Below are 27,293 nucleotides of genomic sequence, written 5' to 3'. Positions count from 1 at the left end.
AAAATTGATACTGGTAATGCTAAGCCAATTCGTCAAACAGCTCGACGATTACCACAGGCGAAGAGAGAGGAAGCTGAAACGATTGTTCAGGAAATGAAGAAAGACGGGGTGATAGAACCTTCTACGAGTCCATGGGTCTCTCCGGTGGTCCTGGTTAAGAAGAAAGACGGAACGACGAGGTTCTGTGTGGATTACCGTTTGCTGAACAACGTTACCAAGAAAGATAGTTATCCTCTGCCTCGGATCGATGACACGTTGGACACATTGGCTGGAAGTAAATTGTTTTCTACTTTAGATTTGAAGTCTGGATACTGGCAGGTAGAAATGGACCCAGTCGATAAAGAAAAGACAGCCTTCACCACAGGATCTGGATTGTGGCAATTCAACGTTATGCCATTTGGACTTTGTAATGCTCCTGCGACATTTGAGAGGCTTATGGAAAATGTGTTGAGAGGGTTATCTTGGAAAACATGCCTGGTTTATTTAGATGACATAATCGTCTTGGGGGAGACATTCGAAGATCATTTGAGGAATTTAGAAAACGTTTTTAATCGACTTAAAGCTGCCCAATTGATGCTAAACCCCAAGAAGTGCCAGCTATTTCAAGGTAAAGTCAATTATCTGGGTCATATAGTCAGTAAAGAAGGAGTGGCCGTGGATAAGGGAAAAATCGATTCCATTAAGGAATGGCCAAAACCAACTGACAAACATCAAGTGAGAAGTTTTCTTGGACTATGTACTTACTACCGGAGGTTTATTAAGAAGTTTGCAGATATCGCTAAGCCATTAACGCGACTTACAGAGGAAGCAAGAGAATACCGCTGGGATATAGACTGCCAAAATGCCTTTGAAACGTTGAAAAAGCATTTAATAACAGCACCAATTTTGGGGTATCCACTGCCAGAAGGAGAGTTCATCTTAGATACGGATGCAAGTAATGTGGGAATTGGAGGAGTGCTGTCTCAGATTCAAGGAGGACAGGAACGAGTCCTCGGATATTTTAGTAAAGTTCTTTCAAAACCTGAGCGGAATTATTGCGTCACGAGAAGAGAACTTCTAGCAGTAGTTAAATCAGTAGAGCACTTCTATCAATACCTCTATGGAAGGAAGTTTTTAATCCGAACCGACCATGCCGCCCTTAAGTGGTTGATGCAGTTTAAGAATCCAGAGGGTCAGATAGCCAGGTGGATCGAACGACTCCAAGAATACGATTTTAAGATTGAGCACCGAGCCGGAGTTAGCCACAGAAATGCTGATTCTCTTTCCAGAAGGCCATGCCCCGCAGAGTGTTCCCACTGCAACAAAACGGAATCCAAGGAAGCAGCAGTGCTAAGAACGACGATTGTCAACGACGACTGGACGCCTACTAAGATAAGGGAAGAACAAGAGAGAGATCCAGTTATACAGAAAATCCGAAAATGGAAAGAGGAAAACCGTCGACCACCTTGGCAGGAAATATCAAACCTATGCTCAGTAGTTAAGACGTATTGGGCCCAGTGGGACTCATTTATCATCGAAGATGGCTTGCTCAAACGAGTCCTGGAAAATGATGACGGTTCAGAGAAAAGAAGACAGTTGGTGATCCCAAAGAGCAGAATAGCCGAAGTACTTCGTCAGTTACACGACAGTCCATCGGGAGGGCATTTTGGTGTAAGGAAAACCCTTCAGCGAATTCGGGAACGGTTTTATTGGATGAACAGTTCCGACGACGTAAAAGACTGGTGTAAGAAATGTACTATTTGTGCTACGAGTAACGGGCCTCACCGGAAAAGGAGAGCTCCTATGAGACAATATAATGTTGGAAGCCCGTTTGAAAGAATAGCTTTGGACATTGCAGGGCCATTTCCAGAAAGTGAAAATGGGGGCAAGTACATGTTGGTAGTAATGGATTACTTCACTAAGTGGGTCGAGATTTATGCACTTCCAGACCAGAAGGCCGCCACCGTTGCAGATAAGTTGATCCAAGAATATATCAGCCGATTTGGAGTGCCTTTGGAGATCCATAGTGACCAAGGCAGGAACTTTGAAAGTGATCTATTCCAAGGAATATGTGATAGACTAGGCATGAAGAAAACAAGAACTACCGCGTATCATCCGCAATCGGATGGTATGGTAGAACGAATGAATAGGACAGTTGGCAAGTATTTGACAAAGATGGTGTCGGATCATCAGCGAGACTGGGACCAATACCTTCCGTTCTTCACAATGGCCTACAGATCTGCTGTTAACGAATCAACGGGCCAGACACCAGCCAGAGTCCTATTCGGACGCGAAATGCGACTACCTTGTGATCTAGAATTTGGGTGTCGACCTGGAGAAGATGTAGCAGGTGAAGATTATGTGATCGAATTACGAAGAAGAATGGACGATGTACATGAGTTGGTCCGTTCCCACCTTCAGATCGCTAGCGACCGAATGAAGAAACGGTACGATACACAAGCCGAAAAGGGTTGCTTTAAGAAGAACGACAAAGTATGGCTGTATAATCCCAAGAAGCGAAAAGGTTGTTCTCCCAAATTGCAGCAGTTTTGGGAAGGTCCATACCTCATCATGGAGAAGATCAACGATGTCATCTACCGAATAAGCAAGATTCCGAGGGGGAAGCCGATGATAGTACACCATAACCGGCTGGCGTCTTTCGAAGGTGACCACGACGTAGATGAAGAAGTGGAAGTAAACCAAGTCCAAGACGTGTCTGACCTCACGTTTGAGGAATTCATGGGTGCCTATGGAGGTACCGGTAAAGCAAGACATGGTGTTACCACTGAAGAAAAGCAAGATCTACTCGCGCTCCCCGATGACTACTCGCTGGCCCTTACCATCCCGGCCAGTATCAAAGACGCACCAGGGTTGGCATCCGTCTTTCGAAGGAAGTTTGGTCGAGTTACAGAACTTCAATGCCAGGTGCCAGCTCCCGGTAAAACCTTGAAACTCCAAGATGCATCACGTTACCTTTTCTACCTGGTAACAAAAGACACTGCCCGTGACCAACCTACCTACCGAGATGTGTGGGAAGCCTTACTTCAATTGAGAGAGCACGTACTAGAGTCCGACGTGCAAAAGTTAGCCATGCCAAAGTTGGAGTGCCGCCAATTAGATTGGAGGGTTATCCGAAATATGGTGGAGGAGATCTTTAAAGACACCGAAGTCCAGGTGTTAGTCTGTTGCAATCCGCATAGTTACTGGTGCGGAGAGAAAACCGTCCCTTGTCATTTTTATACAACTGGAAGTTGTAAAAGAGGGTCCAGTTGCCGATACCAGCATACAGTTCCGGTTTCAGTCCCGACAAGGTTCCAGGAGGAACCATCTTTTAAGAGGGGGGCAATGTTACGATAATTATCCTGGCCTAAAATAACCGTAAATATTATGACTAATGTGTTCTGTTTTTAGATTTTACGAGAGTATTCTATTAGCCGGCAGAAATTTACCTGAATGGACCTTCCAGAAACGGTCGAGCCGATGTAAAAAATACCCGTTTGCCTTACCGTTATAATTTCGCCGCAAATCGAGAAGGCTGTTCGATGATTCTAGCGTAAAGGCAATGGCATATATAAAGGACATTTGATTTGGAAGGAAGAGTTAATTCGGACGACGCGCTCGCGATAAAATGTTACGTTCGCTTTTTAATAAATTATGTATGTTTAGTGAAAATAAATAAATATCAGTCATTGTGCTTTTTAATGAATTAAGATAAGAACAAGACATTATAAATTAAAGACTTAACAATTAATAAATTCACAACAGTATAAATGGTATTATGATATTGTTTTAGAAGAATGTTTGACAAACCCTAAGAAAAAACGTAATTCATGTTAAATTTAAATGTTTCTGTGTCTTTGTTTATAAATTTTTAATGTATCTTACTTTGCTTTTGTTAATCTGCAAATAAAATTTAATTTCCAGATTATTTAATAGTTGTTTTTATTATTTTTTTAAAACTTAAATATAACATAGGTGACATAACACCTTTCTCTACTCTACTCTACATAAAATGTTGGTTGATTAAGGTGCTATGTCCATTAAAATTAAAATTACTAAAAAAGTTTAAATTCTAGAAAAACAAAAAATATTATATAAAAAAGTACAAAACGATTTTAATCTAATAAGATATTGGTAATTTTTATAAAATTTATTAAAAAAAATATATAAGTGAAAACGCGTTTCCTTCAATTACTCAATATCTGAAAAAGTGGACATGGCACCTTTATCATCTCATGTCTTCAATTGTAGTGTAGTAGTAAATAGCTTGTTAATCAGTTAAAATAAAGATTTATTATTGTGAATTTTACCTCTTGTGCTCATTAATTTGGTAGCAGTTTGTGAGATAGGAACAAGGATCCGCACATAATTTGGTAGCCCTTCACATCAACTAGAAGATCTCTATAGCTGCTACTCCCCTAAGAAGGCAGAGAACCAGAGGCATCCTTCTTCTCCTCGTAAGTGGTTACATTCCAATCAGAAGTTAACTCAAGATAACTTACGAACTAATATATTATCAACGTTTTGCATATACTCCGATATTATTCTCTCAAATTTATTGATATTGTATACTCTATTTTCTCTTTTACATTGACAATTATTTTTTACACTTGCTTTGTTAATTTTATTAATTTTTATTTAATTATATGTCATATTTTACTCTCGCACTGATAGATCTCTCTTTAATTACCTATTATACAACAATTTTGTATAATTTCACATTAGTGCAGTGCAATAATTGCAGTGAAAAGTGTTTTAATCGCTCTCTTTTTTCGAAATAATTGTTTTGTGAATATTTTCTTTTCATAATCATTGCATATTGTTCTCAATTAAAATGGATCAATTAAAGAAAGAAAGATCAACTACCAAATCAGTCATAACTCGCGAATTACCAATCATATGGAAAAAAAAAGAAAAGCAGAGTATGGAAAAGAGTACGGTCTAACAATGAATGTCAAGAAGACGAAATTTATGAGAATATCGAAAATTCAAAGAAATAACGAGAATCTTCTGATAAACGGAACCAACGTCGAACAAGTGGACAAATATGCATATCTGGGAACAACAATTAACTCCACAAATGATTACACTCAGGAGATCAAAATCAGAATAGAAAAGGCTAGAGCAAATTTCAACAAAATGAGAAGAGTGCTATGTACAAGGGATTTAAAATTGGAACTAAAAGTTAGGTTGGCGAGGTGCTATGTTTTTTCGACTTTATTTTATGGAATGGAATCTTTGACCTTGAATGCGACATCAATGAAAACACTGGAATCATTCGAGCTGTAGGTGTATAGAAGAATTCTAAAAATATCGTGGACAGAACACATCACAAACAAAGAGGTTCTGAGAAGGATGAATAAAGAAATAGAAGTTTTAAATATAATTAAAACAAGAAAATTGGAATATCTCGGACATATTACACGTGGAGAGAAATACACCTTGCTCCAACTGATTATGAAGGGAAAGATCCAAGGAAAGAGAAGCATAGGGAGGCGTAGAATGTCATGGCTGCGTAACCTCAACGGATGTACATCAAATGAACTTTTCATTTTCAGAGCAGCCGTCTCAAAAGTCCGAATAGCTATGATGATTGCCGACCTCCGCCGCGGAGATGGAACTTCAAGAAGAAGACCAATCATATTGATACTCAAACAAACTCAAAAAAGACGATAGAAAAACAATGTTAATTAACTTTTTTAATAAATATGATGAAATTTCCGATAAAATTAACTCATCAGAAGATGGCGATTTAGTTGCCGAAAATAGAGACGAAATCGAAAATAATTATTTTAAGCAATATCACGATTAGAAACTAAACTAAACACTCTCGTGCATTCTCAATCACACTCAAACTCTCTAATTTCTGAACGTATAGAAAAAAAGATATAATGGAAAAAAACATCCATTTTCGAATTGAGCTAACGTCAAAAACAAAAAAATAAAATGTGTATCTATTGGAATTCGTTGTGGTTTATTCCCTTGTATAAAATTCTTATGTTATCGTCTAAATGAAAATAGATATAAAACACATAAAAGCCAAGTATTTAAGAATAAATATTCAAATTCAAGAACAAGAATTTTTACTTTTTGTTGTTAAAAATCATTTGGGAAATCATTTACATTTACTAATGGTCGTGAAGAATAAAAGTTCTACCAATGAAAATATATACAATAGTTCAACGTTATTCTATATTTATATTTCTATAATAGTGCCCTCTTTACAGCTTAATAAACGTTAATTAAAAGTCTTTATTTAAAAGATACGCAACTACTAACATCGAAAATTTCGAGAAAAATAACTTTTAATATTTGCGTTAATGCAGTTCACAAAATTATCGACTGTAAAGAGAAACAGCCATTTATCCAAATAATAATTGTTTAATGGTTATAATTTTGTGCATTAAATAAGAGGATATTTAAAAAAACGTTGGTCTTAACCGTCGAAGATGTTGGCATCCAGCCCACTGCGACGAAGAGAAGGAAAAGAAAGAATAGAAAAGAAAGACAAACCAAGGAATAGACGCAGGCTCGGACTCGCCCGGACTACGACAAATTTCTTTTACAATATATTTGTTCATGATTTTCTTCATTTGTTATTTCTTACGAAGAGCATTAATTATTATATCTCTTTTTATTTTTTTTTTATACAATTTTATGATTAAATAATTAAATACGAACTGAAATTCTTTCTCTCTTTAAAATTGCGTCGTCTTTACATCTGACTTTTTATTTATTTTGTCTTAGAATAAGCTGAAGCTTCCTGCGGATCGTTCAAAGTTTCATAGATATGTATATTTATATGAATCAATGATTTATTTGAGGACTGACCATTACAAAATATGGCTGGTACATACTGTTAAATGGAACATATGTAAATTACTGTTAAATTACACTTTTTTTATATCCAAGTAGAAATTAAAAAATAAATTTGGTTATGAGACATAATTGAAATTTAATTGGTTATTAAAGTGATCTGTGTAATTGTTTATTTCTGGGTGTATTTATAAATGAAACAGCTAAACATTTTACGAAAATTTAATTTTATTTTCATAACTTTTAATAAAATCTTAAGTGGATATTAAAAAACTTTATCACTCATCTTTCTTCGGTTCTCCTGACAACTTTTCAGTAATTCTTGTTTATCTTTGGTCTATAATACAAGTATGGTCTGTAATACAATTCAGTTCCATAATATTGGGCTTGAATAAAACCTGAGTATCGCTTGATATCTATAGTTAAGCTATTATTAGCTTCCACTCTGTGAATCATAGTGCAAAGATTTTCACCACAAGGTTCTGCAGCTCTCGGAAAGGTACAATACCCTATGAATGAAATTTGGAAGGAAAAGGTTAAACTAAAATGCGATTATTTCTTCTATATACTAGGGCAATAAGCTTCAGAAGCCTTCTCGAGTCCATACCGCGAGTGTACTTAACTGTCGTGAAATGTTTTACAAACCACTTGTGGAGTTGCTGGACAAAATATTGTGAACATACAAAGCATACTTGCATACTAGGTAGTTTTACGTCCGTTCTTACACCACATTCATCGGCCAGTAACCTCTGGACATCTTTTTTAAACTTCTGGTCAACTTTTTCTTCCATTTCTTATTTGAAATTAAACGAATCATAGATTTAGACTATAAAGAGCCGCTGAGCCTAATCTACTAGATCCTCTATTCTTTATATTGAAGGTATATTGAGGAAATATTGAGGATATACAGAGCATACTTGCCTACTAAGTAGTTTTACTTTGTTTTTTGCACCATATTCATCCGCCAGTATCCTCTGGATACCTTTTTTTAACTTTTGGGCAACTTTTTCTTCCATTTCTAAATTAGAATTAAACTAATCATGGATTTAAACTATCAAGAGCAGTGCCTATTTTACTAGATCCTCTATTCTTTATCGTTAATGCTAGTTCTAGTCCATTATCGCGACAGTCCTATAAATGGTTTAGGTTCTTGTATAGTTGACAAAGTACTCAGTGTCTCTAATCTATTATTTCATTTCGTCGGATTTCAACCCAAAGAAGACGAACTTTATTAGATGTGTCAGTTTATTTAGAGCCTTCTTTTATTTATAAAAAATGTGATCTTCATTGGAAAGAAAGTAGCTCTTAGACCTATATCAATTTGTACATCAGATTAATCTCCATCTTGTGGGATACTACGTTTCTTATCCAGTCATTGCTGCCAAGTTAGTACCACTACCTCCAATTTGGCTATAAAGAAAAACTTAAGAGATTGCTTATCTTCTCTACTCCCAAGGAGCAGATTCCTACGTAACAGCAAATCACTATGTCTAATCGCTAGTCTTCAATGTCTATGTGACTTTAATATGTGCCAAATCCTAATCTCAGTATCCTTTATGAATGCAAAAAGTGGTACATCCAAGAACATCCCTATAGATGATATGGAACTTGTAGTATGGCGGTAGTATTTTTAGACTTGAACAGAGAATTAACAAGACATGTTCGGAAAATACCATTTCGTGTAATCTTATCCAATGCCAAGTCTTTAGTATTCTCTTATACGTTTTTACGACATACAACCTAACTGATGCCATATATAGAAGACTGAATGCTTTCGATATTGTTGTGAATTTATTAATTGTTAAGTCTTTAATTTATAATGTCTTGTTCTTATCTTAATTCATTAAAAAGCACAATGACTGATATTTATTTATTTTCACTAAACATACATAATTTATTAAAAAGCGAACGTAACATTTTATCGCGAGCGCGTCGTCCGAATTAACTGTCCCTTCCAAATAAAGTTCCGTTATTATATACCAGTGCCGTTATCTCGAAAAATCCAAAACCTTCGATGGCGAAACGGTAAAGGCAACTGGATTTCCCTCGCATTGGTTCTGGAAGGTCGCTCAGGTAAATCGAGGCCTCTCGTAAACTCTACAACAAATTAGAATAAAAACATGTTTTAAAGGTTAAAACTATGACTCATATTTTTACGTAACATTGCCCCCCTCTCAAAAGATGGTTCCTCCTGGAACCTTGTTGGGACTAGAACTGGAACGGTATGCTGGTATCGGCAACTGGACCCTCTTTTACAACTTCCAGTTGTATAAAAATGACAAGGGACGGTTTTCTCTCCGCACCAGTAACTATGCGGATTGCAACAGACTAACACCTGGACTTCGGTGTCTTTAAAGATCTCCTCCACCATATTTCGGATAACTCTCCAATCTAATTGGCGGCACTCCAACTTTGGCATGGCTAACTTTTGCACGTCGGACTCTAGTACGTGCCCTCTCAATTGAAGTAAGGCTTCCCATACATCTCGGTAGGTAGGTTGGTCACGGGCAGTGTCTTTTGTTACCAGGTAGAAAAGGTAACGTGATGCATCTTGGAGTTTCAAGGTTTTACCGGGAGCTGGCACTTGGCATCGAAGTTCTGCAACTCGACCAAACTTCCTTCGAAAGACGGATGCCAACCCTGGTGCGTCTTTGATACTGGCCGGGATGGTAAGGGCCAGCGAGTAGTCATCGGGGAGCGCGAGTAGATCTTGCTTTTCTTCAGTGGTAACACCATGTCTCGCTTTACCGGTACCTCCATAGGCACCCATGAATTCCTCAAACGTGAGGTCAGACACATCTTGGACTTGGTTTACTTCCACTTCTTCATCTACGTCGTGGTCACCTTCGAAAGATGCCAACCGGTTATGGTGTACTATCATCGGCTTTCCCCTCGGAATCTTGCTTATTCGGTAGATGACATCGTTGATCTTCTCCATGATGAGGTATGGACCTTCCCAAAACTGCTGCAATTTGGGAGAACAACCTTTTCGCTTCTTGGGATTATACAGCCATACTTTGTCGTTCTTCTTAAAGCAACCCTTTTCGGCTTGTGTATCGTACCGTTTCTTCATTCGGTCGCTAGCGATCTGAAGGTGGGAACGGACCAACTCATGTACATCGTCCATTCTTCTTCGTAATTCGATCACATAATCTTCACCTGCTACATCTTCTCCAGGTCGACACCCAAATTCTAGATCACAAGGTAGTCGCATTTCGCGTCCGAATAGGACTCTGGCTGGTGTCTGGCCCGTTGATTCGTTAACAGCAGATCTGTAGGCCATTGTGAAGAACGGAAGGTATTGGTCCCAGTCTCGCTGATGATCGGACACCATCTTTGTCAAATACTTGCCAACTGTCCTATTCATTCGTTCTACCATACCATCCGATTGCGGATGATACGCGGTAGTTCTTGTTTTCTTCATGCCTAGTCTATCACATATTCCTTGGAATAGATCACTTTCGAAGTTCCTGCCTTGGTCACTATGGATCTCCAAAGGCACTCCAAATCGGCTGATATATTCTTGGATCAACTTATCTGCAACGGTGGCGGCCTTCTGGTCTGGAAGTGCGTAAATCTCGACCCACTTAGTGAAGTAATCCATTACTACCAACATGTACTTGCCCCCATTTTCACTTTCTGGAAATGGCCCTGCAATGTCCAAAGCTATTCTTTCAAACGGGCTTCCAACATTATATTGTCTCATAGGAGCTCTCCTTTTCCGGTGAGGCCCGTTACTCGTAGCACAAATAGTACATTTCTTACACCAGTCTTTTACGTCGTCGGAACTGTTCATCCAATAAAACCGTTCCCGAATTCGCTGAAGGGTTTTTCTTACACCAAAATGCCCTCCCGATGGACTGTCGTGTAACTGACGAAGTACTTCGGCTATTCTGCTCTTTGGGATCACCAACTGTCTTCTCTTCTCTGAACCGTCATCATTTTCCAGGACTCGTTTGAGCAAGCCATCTTCGATGATAAATGAGTCCCACTGGGCCCAATACGTCTTAACTACTGAGCATAGGTTTGATATTTCCTGCCAAGGTGGTCGACGGTTTTCCTCTTTCCATTTTCGGATTTTCTGTATAACTGGATCTCTCTCTTGTTCTTCCCTTATCTTAGTAGGCGTCCAGTCGTCGTTGACAATCGTCGTTCTTAGCACTGCTGCTTCCTTGGATTCCGTTTTGTTGCAGTGGGAACACTCTGCTGGGCATGGCCTTCTGGAAAGAGAATCAGCGTTTCTGTGGCTAACTCCGGCCCGGTGCTCAATCTTAAAATCGTATTCTTGGAGTCGTTCGATCCACCTGGCTATCTGACCCTCTGGATTCTTAAACTGCATCAACCACTTAAGGGCGGCATGGTCGGTTCGGATTAGAAACTTTCTGCCATAGAGGTATTGGTAGAAGTGCTCTACTGATTTAACTACTGCTAGAAGTTCTCTTCTCGTGACGCAATAATTCCGCTCAGGTTTTGAAAGGACTTTACTAAAATATCCGAGGACTCGTTCCTGTCCTCCTTGAATCTGAGACAGCACTCCTCCAATTCCCACGTTACTTGCATCCGTATCTAAGATGAACTCTCCTTCTGGCAGTGGATACCCCAAAATTGGTGCTGTTATTAAATGCTTTTTCAACGTTTCAAAGGCATTTTGGCAGTCTATATCCCAGCGGTATTCTCTTGCTTCCTCTGTAAGTCGCGTTAATGGCTTAGCGATATCTGCAAACTTCTTAATAAACCTCCGGTAGTAAGTACATAGTCCAAGAAAACTTCTCACTTGATGTTTGTCAGTTGGTTTTGGCCATTCCTTAATGGAATCGATTTTTCCCTTATCCACGGCCACTCCTTCTTTACTGACTATATGACCCAGATAATTGACTTTACCTTGAAATAGCTGGCACTTCTTGGGGTTTAGCATCAATTGGGCAGCTTTAAGTCGATTAAAAACGTTTTCTAAATTCCTCAAATGATCTTCGAATGTCTTCCCCAAGACGATTATGTCATCTAAATAAACCAGGCATGTTTTCCAAGATAACCCTCTCAACACATTTTCCATAAGCCTCTCAAATGTCGCAGGAGCATTACAAAGTCCAAATGGCATAACGTTGAATTGCCACAATCCAGATCCTGTGGTGAAGGCTGTCTTTTCTTTATCGACTGGGTCCATTTCTACCTGCCAGTATCCAGACTTCAAATCTAAAGTAGAAAACAATTTACTTCCAGCCAATGTGTCCAATGTGTCATCGATCCGAGGCAGAGGATAACTATCTTTCTTGGTAACGTTGTTCAGCAAACGGTAATCCACACAGAACCTCGTCGTTCCGTCTTTCTTCTTAACCAGGACCACCGGAGAGACCCATGGACTCGTAGAAGGTTCTATCACCCCGTCTTTCTTCATTTCCTGAACAATCGTTTCAGCTTCCTCTCTCTTCGCCTGTGGTAATCGTCGAGCTGTTTGACGAATTGGCTTAGCATTACCAGTATCAATTTTATGCTTAACAACGGTAGTTCTTCCCGTCTTTCCTCCTTTCGGTACGAAAATATCACGATACTGCCGCAGAAATTCCCTTAATTTCCTTTTCTCCATCTGATTTAGAGACTGTCCTGCAACTGCAACCATTTGGTCGAATTTGTCGTTGGAATTATCAGATGTTGTCGCCTGACGGATTATGGATGTCACAGGTACACAAGTTCCTACTTTTGTCTCTTTCTTTATGGTCACTGGGTAGTCGTTGACATTGATAAGTCTCACAGGAATTTCTTTAGCCGAAGTCACCAATTCCTTTCCAATTATGATTCCACGGCCAACCTCATCGTCGTGGTTCCAAGGCTCCATCATAACAGGTCTCCCTTCGTCTACAATTCCCTGTAGTCGCGCTACTATGATCGTTTCGCTTCTCGCAGGCACGACTGTATCTTCTGTAATGGCTGCTTGCACAGTGTTGTCATTATGTGGATGAAGAAATACCTCCTCGTTGCCAACTTTGATTACCTTATTCTTAAAATCCAATTGGAATCCATGCATATTCATTACGTCCATTCCTAATATAACATCCTCTTCGATGTCAGCAACTATAACAGTATGGACAAACTTTTCTGCCCCAATTCCCAATTGTACCTGGATTTCTCCATGAATGTTGGCATTTTCACCTGTAGCGGTCCGAAGTCGTAACCTCGTTGGTAACAGTTTCTTTCGGCTGTTTATAACTGTCGGGCGTATAATGGTTCTGGTCGCTCCGGTATCCACCAACAACGTATGCTTTTTACCATTTATGTCTCCATCTACATATACACTATCTTCACGACATTTCAAAGAAGCTATTAGTATGAGAGGGTCTTTGGAAAAGTTTTGGGTCGAAGCTGCCCCCCTAAGGCTGACCCGTTCTAGTTTTCCTGATGGTGAGTTTCTTGATTTGCGTCGTACCTAGGGTGCTTACAGGAGCTTCGTACGTGTCCTATTTCGCCACAATTCCAGCATCTGATGGTCTTCGTTTTCTTGTATGTCATGCTTTTCATCATATTAACGAGCTGGTCAAGTTTATCTTCCTCTCCTTCCTCTTTTACAGTCCTAACTTTACTGTACCCTCCAGAGGCCTGCGTAGCTGACTCGTATTCGAGGGCGGCGGATAAGACATCAACCAGCGTCTTGTGACGAGCTAATCGCAGTGTTCTCTGCATTTCATGATCACGAAGACCATCAATAAACGTTTGAACGGCCAATTTTTCCATCATGTCTTCGGGAGCTGTTGGATAAGCATATCGTACTAATCTGGCAATATCTACCTCATATTCTTGAAGAGCCTCATCTTTCTTCTGTCTACGATTTTTAAGCTGTGACTGATATACATGCTCCAAATGTTCGTGGCCATATCGCATATTTAACCTCTTCTTCAGTTGTTCGAAATCATCGGTCTCCTCTACGGCTATGGTCTGAAGCACATCTAAGGCATCTCCTCGAAGAGCGATAGTCAGGTTTACCGCCTTTTCTTTTTCAGACCATCCATTTGCTCTTGCGGCTGATTCGAACTGTTTCATGTAGTTGTTCCATGACGATTTTCCATCGAAAGTTGGGACTTTAACATGAATAGAACCTCCACTTCCTTCAAATTTCGGCCGTGTCTCCAACTTACATTTCGTCTCGTCTTCTTTTATCTCCACTGTAATCGGATTGTTACCTCTCTCTGCTGTCCCTGTTTCCTCCATCTTCCTTTCCATTTCTTTCATCTTTTCTTCGAAGGCCAACATATCGGCAGCAACTTGATTTTTTAACGAAGATATTCTATCGTCGAGGGCAGACATCTCAGAAGTGACTTTAGAGATTTCCGAAGAGATGTTAGCAGAGACTTTGCTTTCCAGCGAAGAAATCTCGTTAGAAACTTTGCTTTCTAAAGAAGCGATGTCGCCGGATACTTTGTTCTCCAATTTCGAAATCGACGAGATGACAGCATCATGTTTGTCTTCAAATATATAAGTCTCTGGATCTAGTCCTTCTTCTAGCAAAGCGTTCTTTAGTCGTTGGACTAACTCAGCCTTTTTTCCGGTGGAAGATAATTCTCTGTCTTCAAGATGTCTTCTTAAATTAGTCACTGTCAGCTCATAAATCGTAGCCATTTTCACAATTTATTTTATATTCACTTGTATTATTATTATAAGTCTAATTTATGTTCGATCTCACTCTGACACCATTTGTTGTGAATTTATTAATTGTTAAGTCTTTAATTTATAATGTCTTGTTCTTATCTTAATTCATTAAAAAGCACAATGACTGATATTTATTTATTTTCACTAAACATACATAATTTATTAAAAAGCGAACGTAACATTTTATCGCGAGCGCGTCGTCCGAATTAACTGTCCCTTCCAAATAAAGTTCCGTTATTATATACCAGTGCCGTTATCTCGAAAAATCCAAAACCTTCGATGGCGAAACGGTAAAGGCAACTGGATTTCCCTCGCATTGGTTCTGGAAGGTCGCTCAGGTAAATCGAGGCCTCTCGTAAACTCTACAACAAATTAGAATAAAAACATGTTTTAAAGGTTAAAACTATGACTCATATTTTTACGTAACAATATATTGACATATATGACAATGCCATAAGTTCCGTGGATTGCCAGGAAAATAAAATCAACTAATGTTGAAATGTTGAATGGGTTGCATATGTGAGTCCGTTTCAATTTAGGTAAAAAGAAATAAATACAAAAAGTAACACAGTAGGCGGTACTGTAGACTAGCGCGATGCTTTATACTATGTTCCTGTACTTTTAAATAAAAAAATATGAAACATTTGAAAAATCAAAATAACAAATTATGGTCAGTTCTGATATTTTACATACCTAACGGCCTCCAACTAATAACTCTTTTTATCGCACTTTATTACAATAGTCGTACTGATAATTGCAAAAATCCAACATTGTATTTATATGAAATTATGAAAATATAAATAAATATCAGTCGTCAGAGACGGAAATACCACTGAACCTCTAAAAATCATACGAACAAGCCAAATTTTGCTGAGAATGTCAATTTTATTCACCAATTTTACCCCCAGCTTCTCCCTAAAACCGTCCTTTGTAAGAGGAGAAAACAGTAAAATCGATTTACCAAAAATCTGTTCGTCGTAGAAAAAAATGTTTTAAATAAAAAATGTAACTGAGATAATTTTGAACAAAAATGTTTATTAGTACATTTTCTGTAGAATGCACCATTCTCTTAGAAATAACGCTTGAAGTGACCGGTGATTTTCAATGTCAGGTACACCCAAGAAATAAATTTTAAATAAAGTTTAAGTTATTTAAGCCAACTTGCTTTAATAAAATTTTGATATTAAGAAAGATACAGGGTGTTAAAGTGGAAATTTAAAATTTTATTTTTCGCTATATCTTTTACGTTTGTAAATATTTTTGAACAAAAATTCACAATTGGATACTTTTGAGTAGGATAAGTTATATTTTTTATACATACTTTAATGTACCTGATAGAGGGCGCCAAGTTAGCTCTATTTGGATTGGTCGTGGTAGTCATATTTCTTGGCAATGTGGTGAGATATTTATATAATTATTTAATTTATAAAAAATTCCAAAAGAATATTTATTATTCATTACGTAAATTGTTTACCCATTTTTATTAGGACAACTAGAAACAAGAGCACAGGCATCGAATAACACATATGTGTCTTGTTTTATAATACGTTTGCTACAAATCTAACCTTAAAGACTCTTAAAGAAACATTTTTACAAAAACATGATCGTTGGCCTAATAACCGATATTTTTATAAATATAGTAAACACACAGGCAATTTAGTTCAGCATAATATTAGTTCGCTAGTAAATCATATTAGTCCATTTGTTCGAGATGTAATTATAGTTACTCGTTAGCTGTAACGTAATCATATAAACAAGTATTGTCATCGATAGGTTATTCCGTGTCTATATAAGTAACCAATGAACGAGATACAGTTTAATACATTTCTTAACCTCTGCGACAAATAAAATGTAGTTCCATAATATACCATAAGATTTGGATATGTATCCAAAAGAATATAGTCATCCATTATACATTATAGCCACCACGTAGCCCAGATCCGCTTGATTTTGGTGTATGGGGCACATTAAAACAACGTGCCTACAAGAATCCCATAAACCTATGGGAAGAAATAAATACTGCAGTAGAACCAATGATGCTATTTAATATGAGACGATCTTTTATGGAATATATTGACAAATGAATTAAAGAAAATGGTGGATATATCGAACACTTACTTTGACAAAAAGTTATGTTATTAATTTAACTATTTCTTAATTTAGTTTGTAAACAAAATGTTTTGATTATGACACTTTAACTTTGACTTTAATTTAACATAAAACGTAAAATGTTTGATGTAAAATCCTATCATTCTGTTATTTTGCCAAATAGTATTATTAATTATCCTGCTGATATATTTATTTTATTTAATATTTCGTTAACTATTAACTTTAGTTAAAGGTATTTTATACCAACGTTCGGAAGTATTAATGTTTTTGTCTATTTTTTCTTCGTTGCCTGGAGTAATTTACTTAAATCAGAATTATGCTGCTGATTTGTAAAATGCGTTAGCATGCAGCTACATCAAAGTGTGTATCAAATTATAGTTTCTCATATTTAAAAGTACCCAGTTGTAAATTTTTATACATAAATGTTTACAAACATGAAAGTTATAGCGAAAAATAAAATTTTAAATCTGCATTTAATACCCTGTATCTTTCTTAATATCAACATTTTATTAAAGCAATTTGGCTTATCGTAATATTTTTAAGTGTAAAATCTACTGTTTATTTTTGTACAATTACTTAAGGACCACCCGTATATATAATATAATATAGAGTTAGAGTTACTAGTGAGAGATAGATATTCAAGAAGTACAACGAGACCCTAGAATTTTCAATCCGACTCTGGAAGAGGACCGGTTCCCCTGCTATAACAGTGACTTTTTGCCTTCGTTGGATCCCCACCATGACACCTGTCGTCTCCCGACAACCGCGGATACCTGTGTTGGACAGTGCATCGTTTACTATCAGACTGACAGTTCCATGCCGGTCATTTCTCTCTATTCTCTTATTTTTGATACAAATCGGATCATTTTATTTTCAATTAATCTATCTATTAAAATTTAATTCAGTTTCGGAGATATTCGAGTTAAAACGCAGCGTGAAAAACTAAGGTGAGAGTGGACTTAGGAACACCTTGCCCTCCGGTTCTTTGACATCTTTCAAGGCCGCTGTAGCCGGTGAAGAAGGTAAGTTTTTAATTACTGTTTCTATAAGTTTTTAAAAAGGAGTTTATTTTATTACATCGTAAGAAAATACGGATCTTTTATAAGTATACTACAGAAACTAATATAATAAAAATATCTTCAGAAATTATTAGTACTTATCGGTATACTTAATTAAACGAAAAAAATAGAGACAGTTATTTAACACATTCACATTCTGGCAGTCCAATTATTTTTGAAATTTGCAGAATAATTATTTCACATTTGGCGCCATATCATATCTTTGACATTAATTAATTTTATGATTTGTACTTTGAATAGTTTTAAATATAATTCAACTGTCTATAATAATTCATTTTATTTACAAATGGAGCAGCAAATGAAAAAATATATTCTGCCAAGCTGATTTTGTGAATGTTAAATAGCAGTTTACTGCTTTACCGGGGATTTACAGCTTCTCCTATCCTGAGTATAAAATTAATTTTCCCGCCTATAAACGGCGTTCTTGGTTTTGTCTATAACCAATATAAAATAAACGCCTTTGTTAAACTTAAACATTAAACTTGTTTATTAATGATAATGTAATGAACTAATGATAATTTTATACTGAGAAATAGAATAGTAATATATATACATAGATTTTATAGCCTTTACCTTTACTGTTCTAAACAAGATCTATCAATTAAATTATGACTGAATGGTAAATTTTCGTTAAAAATATTTCTTTTAGATTTCTATTAGATCAATAAGATTTGTATTACTTTTTTGTGCATTATTTAATTAACGATGAAGGATTTCTAGGAGTGGCCATTAATTTCAATATAGCGTCTTTTCGGCAGAGGAAAATAGTTGTTGCATTTTGATACTTTAATACTTTCTTGGTTCGGAAATACTTTATTTTAATTGATCTCCTTAAAAAGTACTGGTTTTTATCCAGCTTCTCCAGGAGTTTCTTAAGAGTCAAAAACTCACAGACTATTATATTTAATTTTTACTACTTTTACCACTGTTACCGAATTCTCATTTGATGGTTTCTGCATTGTTTTTTTTGTCATTCTTGGGTAGCATCTACTATTGGAGTCCTTTCTCTTTCTTCATAACAGTTAATTCGTGGTCAGCAAAGTTATTCCCAAAAATAAATACATCGTAGTTTTACAAAAAGTATTTGCTGAGATTTCTGCCGTAGAACTCTTTCATTATTCTGGACATATTTATAAGCTTACAAATTATGATGAATAGGGTCTACAGTGCGGCTAAGATTGTATCCTGCCGTAACACAACTTGCGATTGATAGGTCTTGAATAGTGATATAAATGACAAATATAAATGTAGTATTTTGTGCAAACTGTTGTAGAATACATGAAATGGCTATGTTGTACATAGTAATCTCCAAAAATTAATGATAAAAAGTTTGGTTCTACATCCATTCAGACAGACGACATGCTGCAATCGAACATAGCAGTGCTTTATCTAATAATTCTGTTTTCATGTCATTTTGTGGAAATGCTAAAATGTGGAAACAAATCAATGAACTGCATTTATACAGAACACAACAGTAACTAATGCTTCTGTTTTGACAGCAGCAACGATTTCCTTCCATTGCAGTTTTCAAAATAACACAGACTTGCCTTAGTTTTCTAGAAAAAATCCTGTTATTTTAGTTCTTGTGCAGATTTTAAGTAAAGATCCGCTAAGCTCTCAGTAAATATATTCTTCTTAGGGTACTTGTCCGTTCCAAACGTTGGCAATCATTCTGGCTATGATGAAATTGTTGGTTGCTATACGGTATAGCTATGTTGAGGTCTTTCTATACCTTGCTCTCAGGTTAGCAAGCCAGGATATTCTGCTTCGTCCTGGGGCCCTTTTTCCTTTAATTTTACCTTGCAAAATGCATTGGAGTAGCTCATATCTGCCTTGATTTCTCATTATCCAAGTACTGCAGCTTACGGCCCTTCACGATGTTGACCAAATCCGCGGTTGTCTTCATCCTCCGTAGTACTTCTTCATTGCTGACTTTGTCTGTCCATGGTATTTTCAGGATCCTTCTGTATAACCATAGCTCAAAAGCCTGAAGTTCTGATAGAGTCTCCGCCTTCATTGTCCACGTTTCTACTCCGTACATATGCACTGAGTACACGTAACATTTAAGGAGTCTTATTTTTCTTTCTAGGGTAAGGTCAATGCTCTTGAACACAGAGCTCATAGTAAAGAATGCACTTTTTGCCTTTCCGATGCGACATTTAATCTCTTGGGTATTGTCCCACGACTCATTGATTATAGTTCCCAAGTAGTTGTACTGCGAGACACGTTCAATTCTCATTTGGTTCACATACAGATTTGCTCCAGTTATGTTTTCCTTGCGGATGATCATTAGCTTGGTTTTCCTGGTGTTTATATTCAGTCTATATGTTCGACTAGTATCCAATCCATGAACTTAATCATATATTAGTAAATATAAAGCCTATTACGCCAGTCTCTTATCACTAATAATTTTTATTTCATAATATGTGAGGACCATTTCTGGACAGAATGAAAGCAATTAAGCTTCCTTGTCTTTATAAAGTACTGCATTTTTTAAATCTTAACAGCAATTAACTATTCTGTTGTCTTATCCACCTGTTTCCACTGGATGTATTCATCCAGTATTTATTCGGTACGTCAAATAATTGTGAGATTTTTAATGATTAATATTATCCATTTTATGTCATCTGAATGCATGAATGTCAACGTTCATTTTCTTTCACACTGCTTATATTTTTTTTAACTTTAAATTTTTCTTAAAACAAAAAAATAAGTCGAGTCCATTTAAAAAAACCCAATGCATTTTCTTGCATCTACTGAACCTACTATCGTTTTACTCGGCTAAATTTATATAATTTTTGTCACACATTTTCATCCCTTACTAACTACTTTTCATAGGTAAAAAATGTTAAAAACTTGAACTTAGAAAAAAAATTAGAAAGAAATATTATGTTATTTTTTTTTCATGTATTCAATGTAATGCAAAAAATTCTATCTCATATACAGGGTGTCACAAAAAGATTGGTCATAAATTATACCACGATTTTTGGGGATGAAAATAAGTCGATTTGGCCTAACTATATGCAAAAGTACATTCAAAAAAAAGTCGGGATGTTAAAGTTACAAAGTAAAACCGAATTTTTTAATATTGCTCCAAAATGGCTTAAAATTTGTTTACGAAAATTTATATTATGTGTTAGCATGCTATGGCCAATATAACCGGCGGCGTAGTGAAAAATTTTTCCCGATTTTTCTGGATTTTAGGGGGGTCTCCAAACTCTCCCCTTCCCCCAACTTTTTTTAGCATAATATTGGATTTAAAACAGGACGTCAATAGAATGAAATACCGATTTTGCAACTTTTTTGTCTTTTAGTATTTGTAAAATCATTAATTTAGAAGATATATCCACTTTTTTAAATATTACATACAATTTACAGATACTTATCAAGTAGATAAAGTGTTGTTGTGTTCTCTATCTTAATAGTAATTTTACAGTTTTGTGAACAAAAGTGTTTGAATTGATTAAATTGAAAATGAACAATTACAGTTTTTCTAAAATTGCAGAATAACAATTTAAATTTTATTTAAAATTAAACCGAAGTTTAGAAATTGCTAATGCATTTCGACAAAGAGACATTTGATTTTTCAAAATATTCCATATTCGTAGTTGACACGATGTAGAGCCTGAATACGGAAGAGGGTAGGTCACTTTGAACATTTTTTAAATTAAATTAATATAATTTTGTTAATAAATTTTCGTTATAAGTTAATAATAAACTTAATATTTGTAAAAATGTAATATTGCTGTTAAAAAAGTGGCTGTATCTTCTAAATTAATGATTTTACAAACAAATAATATCAGACAAAAAAATTGTAAAATAGGTATTTCATCCTAACGACGTCCCGTTTTTATTTCAATATTATACCACAAAAAAGTTGTTGGGGAGGGGAAGGTTCGGAGACCCCCTAAAATCTAGAAAAATTGGGAAACAAATTTTTTGCTGCTTTAGTTTTATTGGCCCATAGTATAGACACATACTTAATATAAATTTTCTTAAACATTTTTTAAACCATTTTGGAGCAATATTAAAAAAAATTCTTTTTCTTAGTGTACTTTTGTATATCTTCTTCTTCTTTTAGTGCCTATTCGTTTCGAATATTGGCCATTATTCTGGCTATAATTATTTTAATAACTGATGCTTTAAATAGATTAGTTGTTGTGAAGAACCATTTTCTCAAGTTTTTTAACCACATGATATCCCTCGAATTCTTCTGTATAGCCACATCTCGAAGGCTTCAAGTTTTTTCTCTATCGTTTCGGTGAGTGTCCAGGATTCAACACCGTAGTATAATATTGAGAAGATATAACATCGTGTATAGCTCATTAGACTTATAAATATTTTTCGCACTTTTTCTTTGGTAACGTAATAAATGCTGAAACTTTCTAATCTTTTCGAATATTGCCTGTGTCATAAATTAATATTATTGAAGATTTTACATAGTATTCTTAAAGACTTATCATCAAGACGTTTAAGAAATTCAGACTTTACTCCATCTGGTTCTGGAGCTCTCCTTTTTTTTAGTGATATTATGGCTGCTCTTATTTTTGATGCTAGTATAGGTGATCCTGTTTCCGTAGTTATTGGGGACTGGTTTTCCCTCTCATCAAAAAATAAATTTCGTATGTAATTTTTCCAGGAATTATCAATACTCTCTTTGAAAAAGATTACCTCTCCGTTGTCATTAACAAGTTTACTTACTTTTCTGTTTTTACATTTGACTGTAATTTCTCTTACCTTTTTATGCACTGCACTCCACTTAGTTTCATCCGTAAAAATCGTGGAATAATTTATGACCAATCTTTTTGTGACAGTGACAACCTGTATAAATTAATATAAAACAATATCAATTTACACATAAAATCAATTACAATTGATCATCGGCATCATTACTTGCGATATTTTGGTCTTGTTTCTCTGTTTCATCTGTTATTGGAGCACAATTTTGTCAATCTTGACCAAAACATTCACCACAAGTTCAGTTGCAAAAAAGTCCAAATCTATGTAGTTGCAAACTATCATTTGCAAGAGTTCTTGTGGTACCGGACTTTGTTGCAGTGTGATGGGTTGCAATTATGCTTCAAGTGTAGTCCAACCTCAAACAGGTGATTAATGTTTTTATTTCCAAGATAAACTTGAATCTGTTCTTATAGATATCATCTTTTAATATTTTCATTCAGAGTATCCACTGTAGAAACAAGTATGATAATTTGAATGCATTGCTTTTAGGGTTGCCTTCATAAATTGCTGATATCGAATTTTTCTAAAAAACTCTTACAAAACTTTAATATCGGAAATAAATTGGGTTTTGGCCATGTTGAATCATGTTCTCAGGTATGAAAGTCAAGATAAAGCCAAATACCTGCCCCCGAAGAACGAGTTACAATAAGCCATATATCTGATAATTTTTCACAATATGAACTATATCTAATTTCAGCTTTTTCCTCGACATTACTAATCCAAGCAATCCATAAAATTTTTAAGATGCGCCTGTAGAACACTAACTGTGGTATTCTAACACCACGTCTTGTAGGCTACGTGTTTTTTTGAAAACTTTTCAGAAAGCGACAAATCACATACTCCGTATAATAAGGTAGAAATTACATAACATTTAAGGATACATATTTTTGTTCTGAATGGTTATTCATCATGACGCCTGAATATATATTTTATTATTAAGTCACTAGGGGATATCTCCCTTTTGTGGGCAAGTGTGGGCTAAGCCTCGCCAAACGCGTACTCTCTTAAACTCCGGACATTCAAATGAGACATGCTCGACAGCTTCGTCTTTTGGTTTACACTTCCTGCATAGAGGTGTGTCTACTAGTCCCAGTGTGTGGACGTGTTTGCTTAGTTGACAGTGAAGTTAAAAAAACCATTTATGGTCATTCAAATACTTCTTTCATGCTGATGTTGTAAGGGTTCTTAGTGTTACTTTGGCAAGTGTGCATTCTTGCCATTCTTTCCATCTTTCGAGGTTTGCGTGTAGAAGAGACATTTTGGCAATTTCCAGGATTGTTGAAATTGAACAACCAAAAGGTCACAGGTCGTAAGGTCACCTTTATTTCCATTGTATCCTTTAACCTACCTCAGGATGATGTTATTACCATCCGAAGTTAGTGATACGTGCTACTTCATTGTTAACTCTGATGTGACACGTGGTCTATTATATTCAGGGTTAGTTGCTCTTGTCTGCTATCCGTGCAGAATATTATGGTTTTGCCGGCTATATCTTTTTGAATGATCTCTTTTGCGGCTATGGAGATACCAGCCAGTTCTGTCTGAACTACCCTGGAATTTTTGCTAATACCCCACTTTATTCTTAGGTTCAGTGATCTGAAGTATTTCCCGCATCCTGAGCCTTCTTTCATTTTGGATCCCTCGGTGTATATACAGTACACATTTGCTACGTTTGACTCATTTTGCAGTCTTGTTTCGATTTTGTAGAGTTTGTCGGAAACAAACTTAGGTTTAATTGAGTCGCATCCTGCCTGTAATAGGGGTAGCGCATTCAACTTTTCCCGTCAGAAATGATATCTTAATATCCCCAGTCCTACATCAAGGTTTGCACCCGCTGAGGACATTCTCCTCATTGTCACCAGCGCCATATTTTTGAGATATACATATATCTAGAGGAGTGATGGCAATAAGCAACTCAATTGCAAAAGTTAGTGTTGTTTTAATGGGTCTTTTCTTAGATTATAACAACATAAGTGCCTCTGTAATAAGTTTACTAAATGACAATATATAAATATGTTATCTACCGTTAGCGAGAAGAGATATTTAAAAGACCGTTTATAAATAAATTTACTCAATCAATTGGTAAGTCTGCATCTTCCTGTAGTCAAGCTCAACTTTCAGCTTGTTTAAATATTTAAATTCTCCAGTCGGTTATGTATCTACCTACGATATTTTAATTATTGACAAACTTGTATTTTTCTCGACGGTTCGTGCCAGTAGCGCAGTAATTTTAGGAAGGAGGTCTGGAATAAAATAAAGTAAGCATCGTATAGGACTTTTCTCATTAAGGTCTTAAGTATAAGGAAAGTAAATAGGCACTTTAGTAATTTAGATTTTGATGAAAATTTTTGAATTCTGTCATAATTGAATGATACAACAAAATTTGTAGAAAATAAATTTGTTTAAGCAATAAGACTTTATTAAATTTCAATAGTAGTATTTAAAAATTATTGTAGTAGAGAACTCGATACTCAGTATAACAGAAACCCTAAATGTAGGCGAAATTGCTGTAGTTATTACAGCTTAAGAGTAAATGGATCTGTTCTAGTTTTTAAGAACTAATTTTGTAATCTTCCTCGACATAATCTTTATTGCTTAGGTAATTCAAATCCATCTTCTTGCTTTCTTTTTTTCCGTTTTCTGCTCTCCTTGTTAATCTACTGAAATCTGGTATGTGCCACCAGTTTGTTATGTCTCTGAATAATTTTTGTTTATGATTGTAGTTCTCTTCGATTTTTAATTTTGTCAATTAAGATAACAACCAAGAAAATGTATTTGTTTCGACTTAGAATATAGCTTACGATAGTTTCCACTATTTAACAATGTTAATAATATCTCTGGGTATTAGTTTTTCCTTTGCAATATGGTCAAACCTACTCATGTCTTCAGTTCTTGATTGTAGGACCGTATATATTCAATAAAGCTGACATATCAAATCAATTAAATCAATATGTTTTGCAAGTAGGAAAATCTCTAGCAAATAACATAGTACCTAGTATAGATACATTTGAGATCTATATGTACAGAAGGAAAGATATGGATTAATTAAAATCGTATTAGAAGATAAAGTACATAGCAAAAGATTTGTAGGAAAACGCCAGAACTCATGCCTGAAAGACCTGAGGAGATGGTGTAACGGCTCATCGCAAAAATTTTGTGTACAGCAGTTTTCAAAGCTACAATTGCCAACCTTCGAAAGATGACGGCACAATAATAAGAAGAAGAACTTATAAAACTAAAATATCTACGGCCCTTCTGTTCCGAATAGCTTTTATATGTCTAACGATATTTTCAGAACCATAGAAAGTCACCAATTCAGCATTGCGGCGCCTTCTCCACTCTCCTGTTCATTCATCTCTTTGAGCTCCAAATATCATTCTAAGAACCTTCCTTTCAAATACCAGCAGCAGCTTATTTATTTTCCCCTGATGTAGAGTCCATATTTCACTTCTATATGTAACAACTGGACGAATAATTGACTTGTACAGATTAGATTTTTGGTTACTAGCATGTATTTCGTCTTTTTTTCATTTATTCGAAGACCCAGACTACCTGTTTTCTCCTCGAGCTATAAAAACACCTCTCTCACGTCTCTTGTAGAATCTAGATCATCATCAAAGGCTAACAATAGTTTTGATCCTCGATTCGCAATTCCCCTGTCAGCTCAGACGATATTTTACTTATTGCATATTCTAGGGATAAATTCAATAGCAACGGTGATAAGGGGTCTCCTTACTTAAGTCCTGGTGTTATACTAAATGGTATCGATGTTCTGTTTCCTGTCTTTATCTGTGCGTATGAGTCTATCACGCACATTTGAGTTAGCTCCACTAATTTTCTTGGTATTCCCATTTATAACATTGCTAGCCATAGTCTACTATCGAACTTGTATATTTTTAAATTAATAAAATCAAATAAGGTGACAAAGTTGTTATAAGGTGACTTTCAAGCTTCGTTTATGTTTAAAATTTTCCCAATCCGTTCGGTTATTTGTTAGACTAACGTTAGACAAGAAATTGATAATATCGTGAGTCCAAACTTTCTCAAAAATTTGATCACGAGCGACATTTTCTGGTAAATTGAGATTTAAAAAATTTAGATTAAAAGTTTATTTTTTAATTTGTGGTTTATTACTAAAAAAAAATATCTAAAAACCATATCCAAAAAAATAACGGCTAAACCATTTTTTAAATGATTTAAAAAAATTATAATTGCCTTTTCCATAAGATCATTTAAACGGCGACTCTGGACCAACTCACCAATGTCTAGTTCGTGGGATGTTCTCCTGAAGTATTTCTATCGACTTTCGAAGAAACAGGTTTCGTCTTAAACAATATTTATATTCCTCTACTTTAATTAGAAGATAAATATCTCTGATGCATCTAGTAAAGTTTACAATGGACATCAACCGTATCTTTAGAGGTAAAGCCTACCGCTTTTTTTCTATGTACACAAACTGACTCTTAGACTTAAATTTTACACAGTAAGTTTGCAGTATACTTTAACACAATGCATTAACAAAAGTTGGGAGTGCCGAAGAACTAATTGTACACAAAAGGTGTAGGATTAGTTATAGTGTACTCGTATATTTATTATTTTTGATCGTTTTTTTTTTTCGTGTGTATCGAAGATTGTAACCCATGTTTAAACTGAATATAATAAAAATAATTTTATATATTAAATATATAAAATGATAAAAGAAATGACTGTTACCTAACTTTTCTGTGTAATAGGAGTATATCACGTAATTCACTGTTAATTTTCATAAATAGTACTTGGTGTTAACAGATTTTACATTTTTATAACGCGATAACTGGTTCGCCAGCAATGTACAGAAACTAATATGTTTTAAAATGGTTCTGAAACTGTCATGCCTAAGTTAAATATTATATTCATATGTGGTTAAGCCACAATTGATTGTAATAAAAATGA

The 27,293-nt window shown here is 35.7% G+C and overlaps 1 long non-coding RNA gene across 1 annotated transcript in view; it reads left to right on the top strand.

The window, feature by feature from the left end:
* Window positions 1–17,340: 17,340 nt before the first annotated feature.
* LOC140442818 (uncharacterized) overlaps window positions 17,341–27,293 on the top strand; it is a 71,908-nt gene continuing 61,955 nt past the window's right edge. The window contains exon 1 of the long non-coding RNA XR_011951152.1: window positions 17,341–17,564. This is a non-coding gene — a long non-coding RNA (uncharacterized lncRNA). The remainder of the gene's footprint in view (window positions 17,565–27,293) is intronic.

The sequence above is a fragment of the Diabrotica undecimpunctata genome, chromosome 6, assembly GCF_040954645.1.
Source record: "Diabrotica undecimpunctata isolate CICGRU chromosome 6, icDiaUnde3, whole genome shotgun sequence".
In the NCBI taxonomy this organism is placed as follows: Eukaryota; Metazoa; Arthropoda; class Insecta; order Coleoptera; family Chrysomelidae; genus Diabrotica; species Diabrotica undecimpunctata.
Note: the sequence above shows the minus strand (reverse complement) of the source record. Positions and strands in the feature narration are given on the sequence as shown.